The 13,212-nt window shown below is 37.0% G+C and overlaps 1 non-coding gene across 1 annotated transcript; it reads left to right on the forward strand.

The window, feature by feature from the left end:
- The first annotated feature begins 1,054 nt into the window (after nucleotides 1-1,054).
- Nucleotides 1,055-1,215, forward strand: LOC121159760. Its single transcript, XR_005884422.1, has one exon. It is a non-coding gene; the product is annotated as a U1 spliceosomal RNA (small nuclear RNA).
- The last annotated feature ends 11,997 nt before the right edge of the window (nucleotides 1,216-13,212 follow it).

The raw sequence follows: 13,212 nt of genomic DNA on the forward strand, positions 1-13,212 counted from the left end.
TCACACTGAATCAGGGATTTAAACAAAAGAGTTGAAGTTACTAAATGTCTTGATAAAAACATTGCTAAATATTGGCAAATGCTAAGACTTCATGGAGAAGCCCTTAGAAGCACACATAATAACAAAAATGCAGACAAATGGAGTTAGTTCAAGCTAAGAAGCTTCTACAGAGCTAAAGCAATGTGCAACAAATTAAATAAGAAACCACAGAATGTGATAAAGTATTTAGAAATTGTACATCACATAAAGGATTAATACACAGAATTTGTAAAGGGTCCAACAAACTCAATAACAACAACCAAAAAATAGGAAAAAATATCCAATTAAGAAATCATTTGCAGATATAAGCAGCCATTTTCTGAAAGATTAAATACAAATGAGCAGCAGAACTCTGGGAAAATATTCAGGATTATTAGACATCAAGGAAATGTAAATAAAAACCAAAATGGCATTTCACGTACCTCTATTTCAAATGACTGTCAGCAACACCACAATAAAATAACCAACAATGAATGAAAATCCTCATTAGCTACTACAAAAGCTGGCAAGAATTGGAAAGATACCATAATAAACACTTGATGGGAATGCAAATTAGTACAACCATTCTAGAAGATAGCATGGTGAGTCTTTACAAAATAAGAAAATAGTTCTACCATTTGACTTATTTATTCCTCTCCTGAGGTTTACCCAAAAGAAATATCATCAACCTATGGAATTATTACCTGTCCCCCCATTTATATGGCACCTCAACTCACAATGGATATAATAGGGAAATAGTCCAGAGGCCAATAAACTGATGGTTGGATAAGAAATTGTTCTTGTTATATATGATGGGATACCCAAGTATATAAAAGAATACAATTTATATAGTGTTTTCCCTGATTTATTGCATCAAATTTTCAAAGTAGAATAAAAAGTAAGTATATGAGCAAAATTGGTATTTTGAGATTTGATTATTGTTTTTAAACTACTGAAGAATAGTGTTTTTCTACCCACTACTTGTCAAAGTGTTTATTACTGGAGAATTATGAAAGTGTTCAGAAATTAAATTGGAATACTAACCTGGCAGGGGAGATACCATGATAACGAAGCTGGTTTTCCCAGGGTGAGGTTTATCCATTGCACTCCGGATGTGCCAACTCCTGCAATGTCTCCAAATGTGAACTTGAATGCATGATTTGTGGTAATGGGGGACTATGTTCGCACTCCCCCACCCCAGACACAAAAAAGAAATCAAATTGGACTTTAAAAATGAAAATAAAAATGGGGGAAGAAAGAGGTAAAGTGGAAACAAAGGAAGGGAGATAAGTTAGTGGTATCACCATGTTCTGAAAACTGTACATGAAATACATTAGCATTTACATAAATTATACATGCATGCATACATGTGTATATAAACATATGTGTGTATGTGATATCATCTATATACATGTGTGTGTGAGGGGGGGAGAGGAGAGAGAGAAAGAGAAAGAGAGAGAGAGAAAGAATTGCATGTCCCACATCTAGTTTTGATTGCTAGTCTGGTGCCTGAGTCCAACTTACTGCTAATGAGGAAGGTGGGAGGGAGGCAATGATGACGGCTCACGTGGTTGAAGTTGTGTGCCTCACTACCATCCACGTGGGACCTGGGAATGGTGTTCAAGGTTGCCGCCTCCATTCTGACCCAGTCTCAGGTGTTGTGAGCCCACAGGTTGCGTATCAGAGGATGGGAGAAAATTCTCCTTTTCTGTATCTGTTTGTTTCTCAAATAAACAAGTACATGACTTTTTGAAAGAAGCACTCTTAGAAGGGCTAACATTTTTGTAGTGGGTTCTAAAATGCATTTACAGGCTTTTTTTTTTTTCTGTAGGTGAACTATGAACTCACAGAGGCCTGCTTTACATTGGTAATGTTTGACCTGTGCTTTTCCATGAGTTGGTTAGAACTCATGAGGATTAGCACCCCTTGTATGCTCTGCTTCTAATTTGGAAAACTAGCTTTGGAAGTATTCATCGGCGTTTCTCTTTCGCTGTTGTCAGTATACCAAGGAAACCAAAGTCAGAAAAAGTGTGAAAGGAATGTGTATTACTGTCTCCAAAGTTAACTGCTAGTTTATGCCCATCTGATTTATTACCGGTTTTCAGTAAATTCTTACAATTTAACAATTTGCAATCAGTTAATAACATGCTTTATTGAATCACTGAAGCAAGGGGCTGAATTAAATTATGACATAAAATTTAAGAATAAACAAATTTCAAACTATGGTTAAATGTTTAATCAAGAGGTTTCAGCGATGATATAAATGTCAAATAGGAACTTATCCACCTAAACCTTGAACACATCAGGGTGTCTTATTATTTTTAATACTTTTCAAAAACATGTACTTTTAAATTAACTTCAATTACCTAACTTTATGGTTCGTAAACTGTTACGGTTGTCACACGATCTACATACTTCTTTTTATGTTCAGCTAATAAAAAGTAAATGAGAAAACCGGAGATATTTGTATTTCTGTTGCCATATATTTGATTTTTAAAATTCTTTTTTCCCTTTTAGCTCTTCTCACAAATCCTTTCCTTGATGTAACACAAACAAGATGAATGTTCTCGTGGGACAGTGTGTGAGTTTGGCATTACTGATTTATTCCATTAAAAAACAGCTCTGCCTTCTTCTTAGATTCTTCCATTAATCAGATAATACAGATGATAATTATTTTCTGAAGGCTTCTATGTCCTTTAAGTTTCCATTTCTACAACAATTTCTGAGGGTAGATAAGAGAAAGATCATTTTCTTTACGATTTATGGAAGCAGAAATGTCCATGGAGTTGCTTAGGTGCCTCAATGTGCCCTGCATGCACCCCTACACAGTTTGTCCCTTCATATAAGATACTGGTTTTGGCTATATTTCATTTAAAAACAATTCCAGTTACCAGAAAGCATATGACTTCAACAAATATGAATGGATTCTCAGAATTCTATGGCACAATATTAGAATTTCAGAACTCCCTCAACTACTACAGTAGATCAATGATCAGGTGTCAGTTACAGGTTCTCAGGAATGTCTTGTTGGAAGTTCCATTAAACACGCAGTTCATGGAATGGATTTATGATACTGAATGAAAAGATTTCAAAGGTATGACCATAATAAAATAACTTATTTGGCTTAAATTTTGCATACAGGAAGCACAAACAATGAATTGTTGTATTGCATGCTGTAATAAAAATCTACTGAAATTCATAAGATAATGTAGCACCTTATATCAGGCAGTAGAAATACAAACCTATTCCACACGTGATGAACCAATAATTGTCCTAAAATCAGAAGGCTAGCGTAGACTAGACATATATGGGGAAAATTATATAATAAAATATTTGAACCGGTCATTCTCAATTTGCCTTTGATTTCTGATCTCATTTTTCAAATGATGAGTTATCTCTGCCACAAGTTTTGGGGAGCAAACACTTGTTCCTGTCAGGCCAAAACAGTGTTCTCTGCTCCTTTGCTGGGAAATCAATCCTATAGATTGAAAAGAAATAATTGTGTAATCATTCATGCATTAACAAGTGACCTGGCTAGTGACTGACTAGTGCAAAAGTAAAACAAAATGCGTTTTGGTTCTCCTTTCTGTCCTTTCAAACCAAGTGGTTGGAGTGCTATTTGCTTGAAGAAACATCTTATCCTGCTTTAATTGTGAGACTTCTAAATGTATTAGCAGGACATTGCAAACAAAATGATCCACAGTACATTGAGATGATTAGAAAAACTTTGTACTTACCTCAGTTGAAAACTACTTCCTCTGAATTGCTATGTAAGAACAGACATCTGTGTAGCAGGGAATACTTCTGCTGAATTTTAGAACATACTGAATATCATCAATATGATTTACATTTTCAAATACAAAGTAAAACTGTTTAAGAAGACATAATGTACGTATCAGTCTAATGTCTGTAGATGACGTAGTTGTTGCAATTGATCGATTCCAAACTAAAACATAATAAGCTTAAAAAAATACCTGATTTTTTCTGAGCCACCCTGTTTCAAGTGATAACGCATCCTGAATGTCTCCCGCCTCGCTGGTGTAACCTGGCTGATGCATTTGAACCATTGTATGCGAGTATCTCAAAGGAAGACTTTGATTACATTCCTCTCTGAGCATTCTCTTTTCTTACACTTCTACACGGTCCAAGTGTTTCATTTTCAGTATCACACAAATGCTAAACCCTCATGGAAACTGTGAATGAGGAGAGGATTCATTGGCATGTGCCTATAGCCCTCCCCAAATGAACTGTCAGCACAGTCTTAATCTCTGGCTATCCTAATTGCTCCAACCTGACTTGCCAAGGCTTTCACTACCTCAAAAGTTTGATCAGACTTTATATTTACTCAAAGGTGTCAGCAAAAATGTGCGTGAGGGCATGTTACTTAGTTAAATGTGTGAACAGCCTTATCTGAGAACTTCACAGAAACAAGCCACCTAATGCCAAACATGCGATGGTGAGTGCATCATTTAAATCCTCACTTGACCTAGGGGAAGAGCTAAACGTATGAGGCATATACACAATTACCAACATAGTTCAGTAATAATCAATTATGAAGGAATTCTCTTGATTTGCTGTCTAATGTCTAGGTGTCTAGATGCCTTAAATATCTAGGTCTGGCACAAACATGCTTAAACAGAATCTGTTCGAATAAAACCATATTTGGATCACCATATTCAAAGCCAATTGCTCCAGAATGCTACTTTGAAATGGTGCAATTTCCTATTACTGGTTCTGTACTTTAAATACAGATCTCAGCCTATTAAAAATGAACAGAAAAGGCCCAGCATGATAGCTTCGTGGCTAAAGTCCTCGCTTTGCATTCACTGGAATTCCATTTAGATGCTAGTTCATGTCCCAGAAGCCTGTGTCCTATCCAGCTCCTGGCTTGTGGTCTGGGAAAGTAGTTGAGAACAACCCAAGGCTTTGGGATCCTGCACCCTTGTGAGAGACCCGGAAGACGCTCCTGGCTCCTAGCTTCATATTGGCTCAGCTCTGGCCATTGCGGCCACTTGGGGAGCAAACCAGTGGATGGAAGATATGTCTCTCCTCTCTGTGTATCTGACTTTCCAATAAATATAAATAAATTTTAAAAAATTAACAGAAAATCAGAATGTATATCTGTACTGCTGTTGCTGCTGGAAAAACTTCCTAGACAGACATTGTCTTATTGGGCACCTTTTGAAGTTCTGACAGTCTTAAAACACCTACAAGATAAGAGGGGAAGTGAGAAGCAGCACCCTGCTTTGGTGTCTCTGGAAAATACACCTGCTGTAGTTTAACTTGCCTGTTTTGGCTTCCAGTATAGTATAGAATGTTAGTTCTAATATGAAATACACAGTTATAGAGAACATATACATATATTTATATAGAGAATATATGCATATAGAGATTTTTTTTCAGGAAATCTTGCCCATTCAATGCAGAATGTACTCTATATGTATTACCTTGGTAGTACAAACATTATCCCAATTGTGTCCTTGTTGAATAGAAAATCTAAAGGGTAGATTTAGCAGTGGAAAGTCGACTGGATTGTAAGTGAACTTTGTAACAGTTTATGTAAAACTGGACTGAACTGAGCACCAGTATTGAAGGGAAATACAAAACTAAGTATTGGAAAGTAATTAGCAAGCTCATCACTGACAACCCTTTGATGGCTGTGAATTGCTTGCGGTAAGATAAGAGTATATTGTTTAAAAACCAGTTAAATCCCATACACACATTCATAGAAGTTTTTCACATTCATATGTAAATAAAGGCTCTGATTCTTTGAACACAGTAATAGGAATCAACAAAGAAGCACTGAATTTAGCCTTGGTGTCCATGAATGTGTAGAGCGCCATGGGAGGTACATGTGGCACAGACGTATGGATTTAATAGCATCACTACAACTGTGCCTTAACTTTGTAATTCAGCCAAGGCCCATAGACAGAGAGCATTCATACAAAACCTGAAGATCTGATGAGATTTTCAGTCATCTATAAGGACACCAGAAACAAAGAAAAGGAACAAAGGAAACCATGGATCTGCTTACTTTCTCTAACAGCACAGTTATTTATGAGTTAGTGGAATTCATAATATCTCTTCTGTTCAAAACTAAAAACAGCATTAAAAGAAGAAAGCAAAAACAGGAATAGATGCTTTGTGTGTGGAGGATTGCTGCGTTAAACTTGCAAGCTCTATCCTTTTTTCTCGTTGATTAACAAATAAAATCTAAACTTCTGATCCTTGTTGGCACTTTTCTAAATAATCCAGAATTAACTCATTATTCTGGTTTTATTAAAGCACTTTTTAAAAAGATTTATTTTATTCCAGCGTACGTGGTAGGTGCCAGGTTTGTGGGACTTGGGGTTGAGGGTTCTGACAGGGCCTGGGTAGCCTGGTTTGAGTTCTTGGCCCACTTGCAAGACCTGGTCCTCTTTGATGGAAAAAATGGAGTAATGGAGAGCTGGCCCAGATCCACATAGAGTATATGGCAGCCCATTGAGCCCTTCAGGGGACATCTGTGCCATCCCAGAGGAAGGAGGACAGAACAAATCGGACAACTACCCCAGCCAAATGATGACAGCAAATATATGGGCAAATGAAGACTCTGAGGTTGACTATGTCAGCCAATGGACATTGAAAGGGTTCTTTCATCCTTGGATCAGTGAGATGACAACATTTCATAACTATTTAAACCACCTGGCAGAACGCTTGGAGTGTGCCCCACCTTGAGACCCTAGGTTGATTATCAGGTAGCCATTTCCCATCCCTGGGTACTGGGGTGGTTGGGAGGCTGGGTTTGGCTTCCCCCCTTAATCCCCACTCCTCTGAACAGGAAGAAGAAATAGAAAATTTGGAAACAATGATCACACTCAATTTTCCCTAACCCTTGACCCAACCTACTCTGGTCAATTATGTTAGCATAATTTTAAATAAGAAAAAAATTAAAAAGAGATATTCACAAAGAAAACAAGCAAAAATATTTATTTTATTTTTATTTTAGAGACAACTTTTACAAAGGGAGGAGAGATAGAGAGAAAAATCCTCCATCTTCTGTGACTCACCAAATCGTCACAGCACCTGAGCTGCTCTGAAGCCTGGATCCAGGGCTTTTTTCCAGAGACCTGGATGCAGAGCACCAAGAACTCAGGTCACGCTCTACTACTTTCCCAAGAAGTAACAAGAGAGTTGAATCAGAAAAGGAACTGTTGGGACACAAAACAAGCGGTACTGATATTGGGAATTTGGCACAGCAGAAAGGATGCTTAATTTACCTAGCCACCACCTTGCATCCTCAATAAAGCACTTTTAAAATCAACTTATACTTTTGTCTATCTATATGTTATCATTCATTCTCTTCCTTTTTTCTTGCCATTTTTCAAGATTTGTGTTGTATCCTGCCAATTTGTGTTTTTATCAGCTCCAAACATTGAGAACTTCCAATTCTAACCATCCACCATTTTACATGTAATTGGCACTTGATGTTTATTATTTACTGCATCTTTTGTTATTTTGAGAATTGTGCTATAACAATTATCATGCATTTTCTGAGACCCTGGGGTTGTCATATATATGCATAGTACACACAATTTGTACCTTAACTTAGATTATAATTACTTGACAGTGCAATCAGTATGAAATGCCCTGATTTTGCTGTCCTGATCACTTCAAACTGAATGTCATGTTCATTCAGTTCTTGGCTGAGTTTGCACATGTTCACAAACGCTTGTATTTAGAAATGTGGAACACTGAAATGGCCTACAAGTAAGCTTGTTTTGGGTGTCAAAATATCTACCTTAATAGAAACAAAATGATCAATTCTAAATAATTTTTATGACTAGGAGTTCAGCAGATATTATTCTAAAGTGAGAAATAATCATAGAAACAAAGAAGCAAAGCCAGTTTTATTTTGTGTAATTCATCCTGTCAAATGAACGTTTCTAAAAATCGTTTAGACTCTGGACATCAGCTCAGTGACTTCTACATCAAAAGTGGAAGGATTTTCAGTAGAGGAAGCTACCTGCCCACTGCTCTGCAACTTACTGGAAGCCAAAGCGTTAGTACCAACGTCAGCTCGTTGAGTTAAACTTGCAGGGCCCCATCCGTCACTATGCTAGACCCTTGTCTGTGCGGTAGTCTGTCAGGAACTGACTTTCTTTCAACTGATTTAAACAGTGATTATAGAGTGATGCTGCTTTTTATTCATAAAGCCTGAGGTCTAACTTCTCATTTTTAAATTGTGCATTCTGTGAAATTAGCATTCTAACAATCCTTCCCTTGCTGACTCATTGCTAACATCATGTAGATTTTTCTACTGCCTGATGTGGCTTTACATCTTCAATGTTTTATCTCTGTTTTGAATTTGATTGTGATTTTACTTGAGTCCAAATTACTTGCATATCCACAATGTCTATTTGGGTTTTTTTGCTTGTTTGTTTTCAAAACACCTAGCTACGTGTTTGGCATAAAATTGCCCTGTAAATATTTTCTTTAATTGGTTTTATTTTGCATGGCTAATTATTCTAATACTACAAATATCCCTACCTTGTTACTGAAATAAGAGCATTTTCTTGCGTCAGATGCTTTAGTTCACTGAAGTGTTCTTTAATTTGGGCCAAAGACAGAATGGTCATATTTCCCATGGATGAGAACTCCAGTTATTGAAAAGCATTTCCTGGTGATTCCATGATTGTCCGTAAAGAGTGCGTAGTGGAGATGTGACCCATCATGAACTGGGCACTGCAATACTAATACTTTTAATAAGACTGAACGCACATGCTTAAATTGTCCTTTCATAGGAATGTTCACAGAGACACAAGTCAATTGCACATGTGCTCAGTCCATACTTTCCATTTCACTGCTACTCCTCCCTCGGCTGACATCCTTATCTCTTGAGGCATTTTCCTAACATCAACTGCATGGAAAAGAAAACTCCCTACCTGTGTCAGCAATGGTTCAAGCTAATAAGCTAAGGCGTTCATAAACGATAGTGATGAGGGAAGTGCTTCCAGTGGGCAGACATTTTAGCATTTCAATCCATGGGAAACTCTTTTCACAAAGGAGACATAACTGAAGCCCTGCCATACAGCAGTGTCTACGAAGACAAATGGAGTGGTCCGATAACCAGAGGCCAAAAGGAAGTAAGGTGGAAGATGATACAAAAAGGGCATCTTGTGAAAGAGGCATGTGGATTAATTTATGGGAAAGAATTAATTGTATGACAATCTTTTGCTCTCTCTCTGGAGTCCACTGGAAAGCACCAAATATGCAGGAAGCTTTTGGCCACCAGAAAGACATAATGATTTTCTTTTCCTTTCTTTTTTATGATGTACCTGAAAGTCACTTTTGTAAAGAGAGACAGGGAGAGAAACAAAAAAAAAATGATCTTTCATCTTCCTCGTCATTCTACAAATGGCCTCACTAACTGGAACTGGGCCAGAACAAAGAGGAGAAACAGGGCATTTTTCTCGGTTCTGCCACGTTGGTGGCAGGAGCTCTCGCACCTGGACAGTCTGCTGCTCTCCCCAGCACATCAGCAGGAACTGTGAGAAATGGAGCAGTCAGGACTCAAACCTATCCCTGCGTGGGATGCCTCCTGCTGCACTGCATTGCCAGCCTACCTGGTACTTTTCCACTGGCTGGGTTTTGGCACTTTCTTTTTTTTTTTTCTCAGTTTGGAATGTTTGCATAGTATATCTTCAGGTGGACTGGGAGTGGTTTCAGGAATATCCACGGCAAGCCCATATGAGGACTCCATATCATCATGATCATTAAACTCCATTTGCTGGTGAATGTTATGTTGCTGGCAACAGAGATGTGGTGAGGCCCAGAAACGCAATTTTATCTTGAGATCATAATGCTGTTTGACAGTTTGATCGTAGAAGTTCCCCCGCACTTTTTCAGGGAACAGCAATTTGTTCCTGCTACAACTTTTCTCTGTTAAGGAATGATTCAATGTTTTCTCTTGGCAGTGCCTATGCTGTCTCCATTATTTTATAGATTTTACAGAACAGATTTACTAATAGTGGGCCAGGCACAAAATAGCCTCTACATGAGGGATCCATTTTATATAGACTGTGTGGTGAGTTCAACTTACAGGACCATTGTGAGGACTGGAGATAACTAAATGCATCACTAAAGCTTTTGTAATAATTCAGTAACATTTTAAGTCCTGGCAAATGTATGGCATAAATTATAATTTATTCTTCACAGCATTTGGTGATTTGTGGATTTGTTTTTCAAGTATGAATTACAAGAAGTATTTTCTCTGATCTGCAAAAACTAATAAAAGAACATAAAAAAGGTTAAACTCTAAAGAGGAGATAAGCATACTGGGAAGTAATAAATATTTGGGTATTTTGGCATATATGCCATAATAATATTAAATATTTGAATGTATACAGCATGAATCTCTATACCCTTGTAATGGTAAGATTTCTATTTTATTTTCCAATTATGCTTTTATCTTATGCCACTTTATTTTCTTCACTTCCCTTTGCTTGTCATGTCATGATACATTTATATAACAGGAAGTTGAGATGGTCATGGTGAAATGAATGATTGAGGTTATAATAACTTGGGAACAAACAGTAAGATGGGATATGAAAAGGGAGTAGAGGCTGGAGAGAGGGGAAAGTATCCTTATGTTTCTAAATCTATTCCATGAAAAGTAAGAAATCTTTATTTTATATCGAAAGAGAGAGGAGGAGAGGGAGAGAGAGAAAGAGTAAGAGTCAGAGAGAGAGAGAGAGATTTAAAAAGCATCAAGCTACTGTGTTAGAAACTGTTTGCTTAGCAATGTGGGGCAGCAGGTGAAACTGCCACCTGTGATGCCAGCTTCCTTATGCCAGTTCCAGTTTCAGCTGCCCTACTTACAATGCAAATCTGTGCTAATAACCTAAGAAAGCTACACACACACACAAAGCAAAGCAACACAAGATGGTTCAAGTGCTTGGTCCTTGCCTCCCATCCAGAAGACACGGATGAAGCTCTTGACTAAGGTTTGGTCAAACCCCGACCAAAACGATCTTTTAGGGAGTGATACGCCGGATGGAAGATTTTTCTCTTCTCAATCTCTCCTTCTCTCCCCTTTGAGTTTAAATTAATTCATTAGAGATTGAGCACTACACATAGCTAGCTTAACGTCATGTAGCCAGTAAATGTAGCCGGTGGGAATAATTTTAAGATAAAAAAAACCTCATCTGTATTCTGTGACATATCAACACTTCACAATTTTACACCATGAACTCAAGCTGCAAAGCCAGGCATTTAACTTATGAATATGCACTTATTTTGGAGAGCTTTTTAATAGTACAGGTTTTATGAATAAATACTATAGATAAAGAAAAAAACTATTGAGAAGACTAATAAGAAATCTGAAAATGGCATAATTCACTATAATCAGTTTCTTGTGTGACAATTTTAGTATCAACATTAAGAGGTCAAAATGATATCTACTCAGAAGTTTCAGTTTGACAAGTAGGAGAATTGTGATAATTAGTGTATATAAAGAGCAGCCCATTAAGCTTAACTTGCTGGAAGGGTGTTACTATTTATTTCTGAGGCCAGATATTTAATAAACTCAATGATTTAATCACATGTTCAGAAGTTAGGGTTGATCTGTCTGGGTACAATGAAATTTAACAATAAAAGCTTATAAGTATTTGTAAATTTTGGAAGGAATTCTCTCAAATAGTTATTAAAAGTGAAGTTAGTCACTATATTGCAATCCATAAAGAGGAACTAAGAACCGTGAAAGTGATTAAATGTGCTAGAAATATATATAAACAAAAAACCACTGGTGTCATTTAAAATAGGGAAACAATTACATGAAAATTCTGTGCTCACACACAACAGACGTTTTAAGCATATAATGACACCTGAATGTTGTAGCTATGTAGCCTCCATCAAAATGTATATGGTGTACAGATGCTTTAGCTCACTGCCTACACTCTCTCATGCAGCATGACATTTAAAAACTAGACTATAAACATCTTAGACACACAATTATTTAATGTTTTTCAACCATATGTGGGCTCAGTGTTCATGCGTTGGTTTCTTTTTTTAATCCAATGATTAAAGAAATCACAATAAACACTTTGAACAACACCACTGGCCAGCTGGAACTGTGTTAACCATCAGGGGCTCCAGCGTTTTTCAGCACCGATCTCCTCACCTTATTACAGGGCAGCAGAATAAGATAATATGACACACTGGCCAAGGCAAAAGGGATGTGAAAAAATGCAATAAAAAGGTAGGTGAAAGAATGCAATAAATAAAATGTGTAAGCAAAAGTCAATATTAAATATAAGTTATCTAGGACTGGCCAGTTTTCTCACCATCCTGAATTCAAAGCTAAAGTAGTAAAAATGAAAATAAAACACTACAAAAATGCTTTTAGGCTTGAGTTGCTCCCAAATGACTGGATTAGCTTTCCAGGACCCTTCAGTTGTCTAACCTTTCTTTTATATTTCAGGAAACTGATCAATAGAGACTCCCTCCCTTTATAAAATAAGCTTCACAAGGTGAGGAAAAAGTCACTAAATTAATATTTATTTTACAACATAAAAGAACCAGTGCTACCTACAAACAGTATAATTAATTGGGATTAATTTCATGTGCAAATTTTGTCATTGCAGGTGTTGATGGAGTAATACATCAAAGAGACTTCACCTCTGTAAAAATCAATGCTAACATAACCTTGATTACTGCTCTTGTGGATGTCACATATAACACTAATCAGTCATGGTTTGTGGCAAACATCTTAGAGAACAAATATAATTTGCCTTTTTTATTGGCATTTTTCAAGATGAGAGATAATATGCATTCATGGGACAGGCAATTCTCTGAAAGAATGCGGTCTCCTAGGGGAGGCAGTAAGACAGTGCTGTTGCTGTGGGAATGGCTGAGAAGGAAATTACATGAGTGTGAAAAAAAAATAATTCTTCACATTGATATAGAAACCACTGATTCTGTTTTGGGAATACAGACTTCCCAGGACACTTTTGTAAAAGCCAAAGTGCTTCATTTTTGTAAAGAACGCCCTTCTGGGGTACCCAGAGGAGAAAATAACCTAACTTTATAGTAACAGTCTTCATTTAATCCTTATCCTGACTTCTAAATAACACAGACTTTTCATTGTATCTGGTTTTTCAAACAATGGAGCAAACAGAGGGTATGAGTAACGGTTGATTTTGTTTCAACTTAACC

Source organism: Ochotona curzoniae, unplaced genomic scaffold, assembly GCF_017591425.1.
Source record: "Ochotona curzoniae isolate NIBS_2020 unplaced genomic scaffold, NIBS_Ocur_1.0 contig_43, whole genome shotgun sequence".
Lineage (NCBI taxonomy): Eukaryota > Metazoa > Chordata > Mammalia > Lagomorpha > Ochotonidae > Ochotona > Ochotona curzoniae.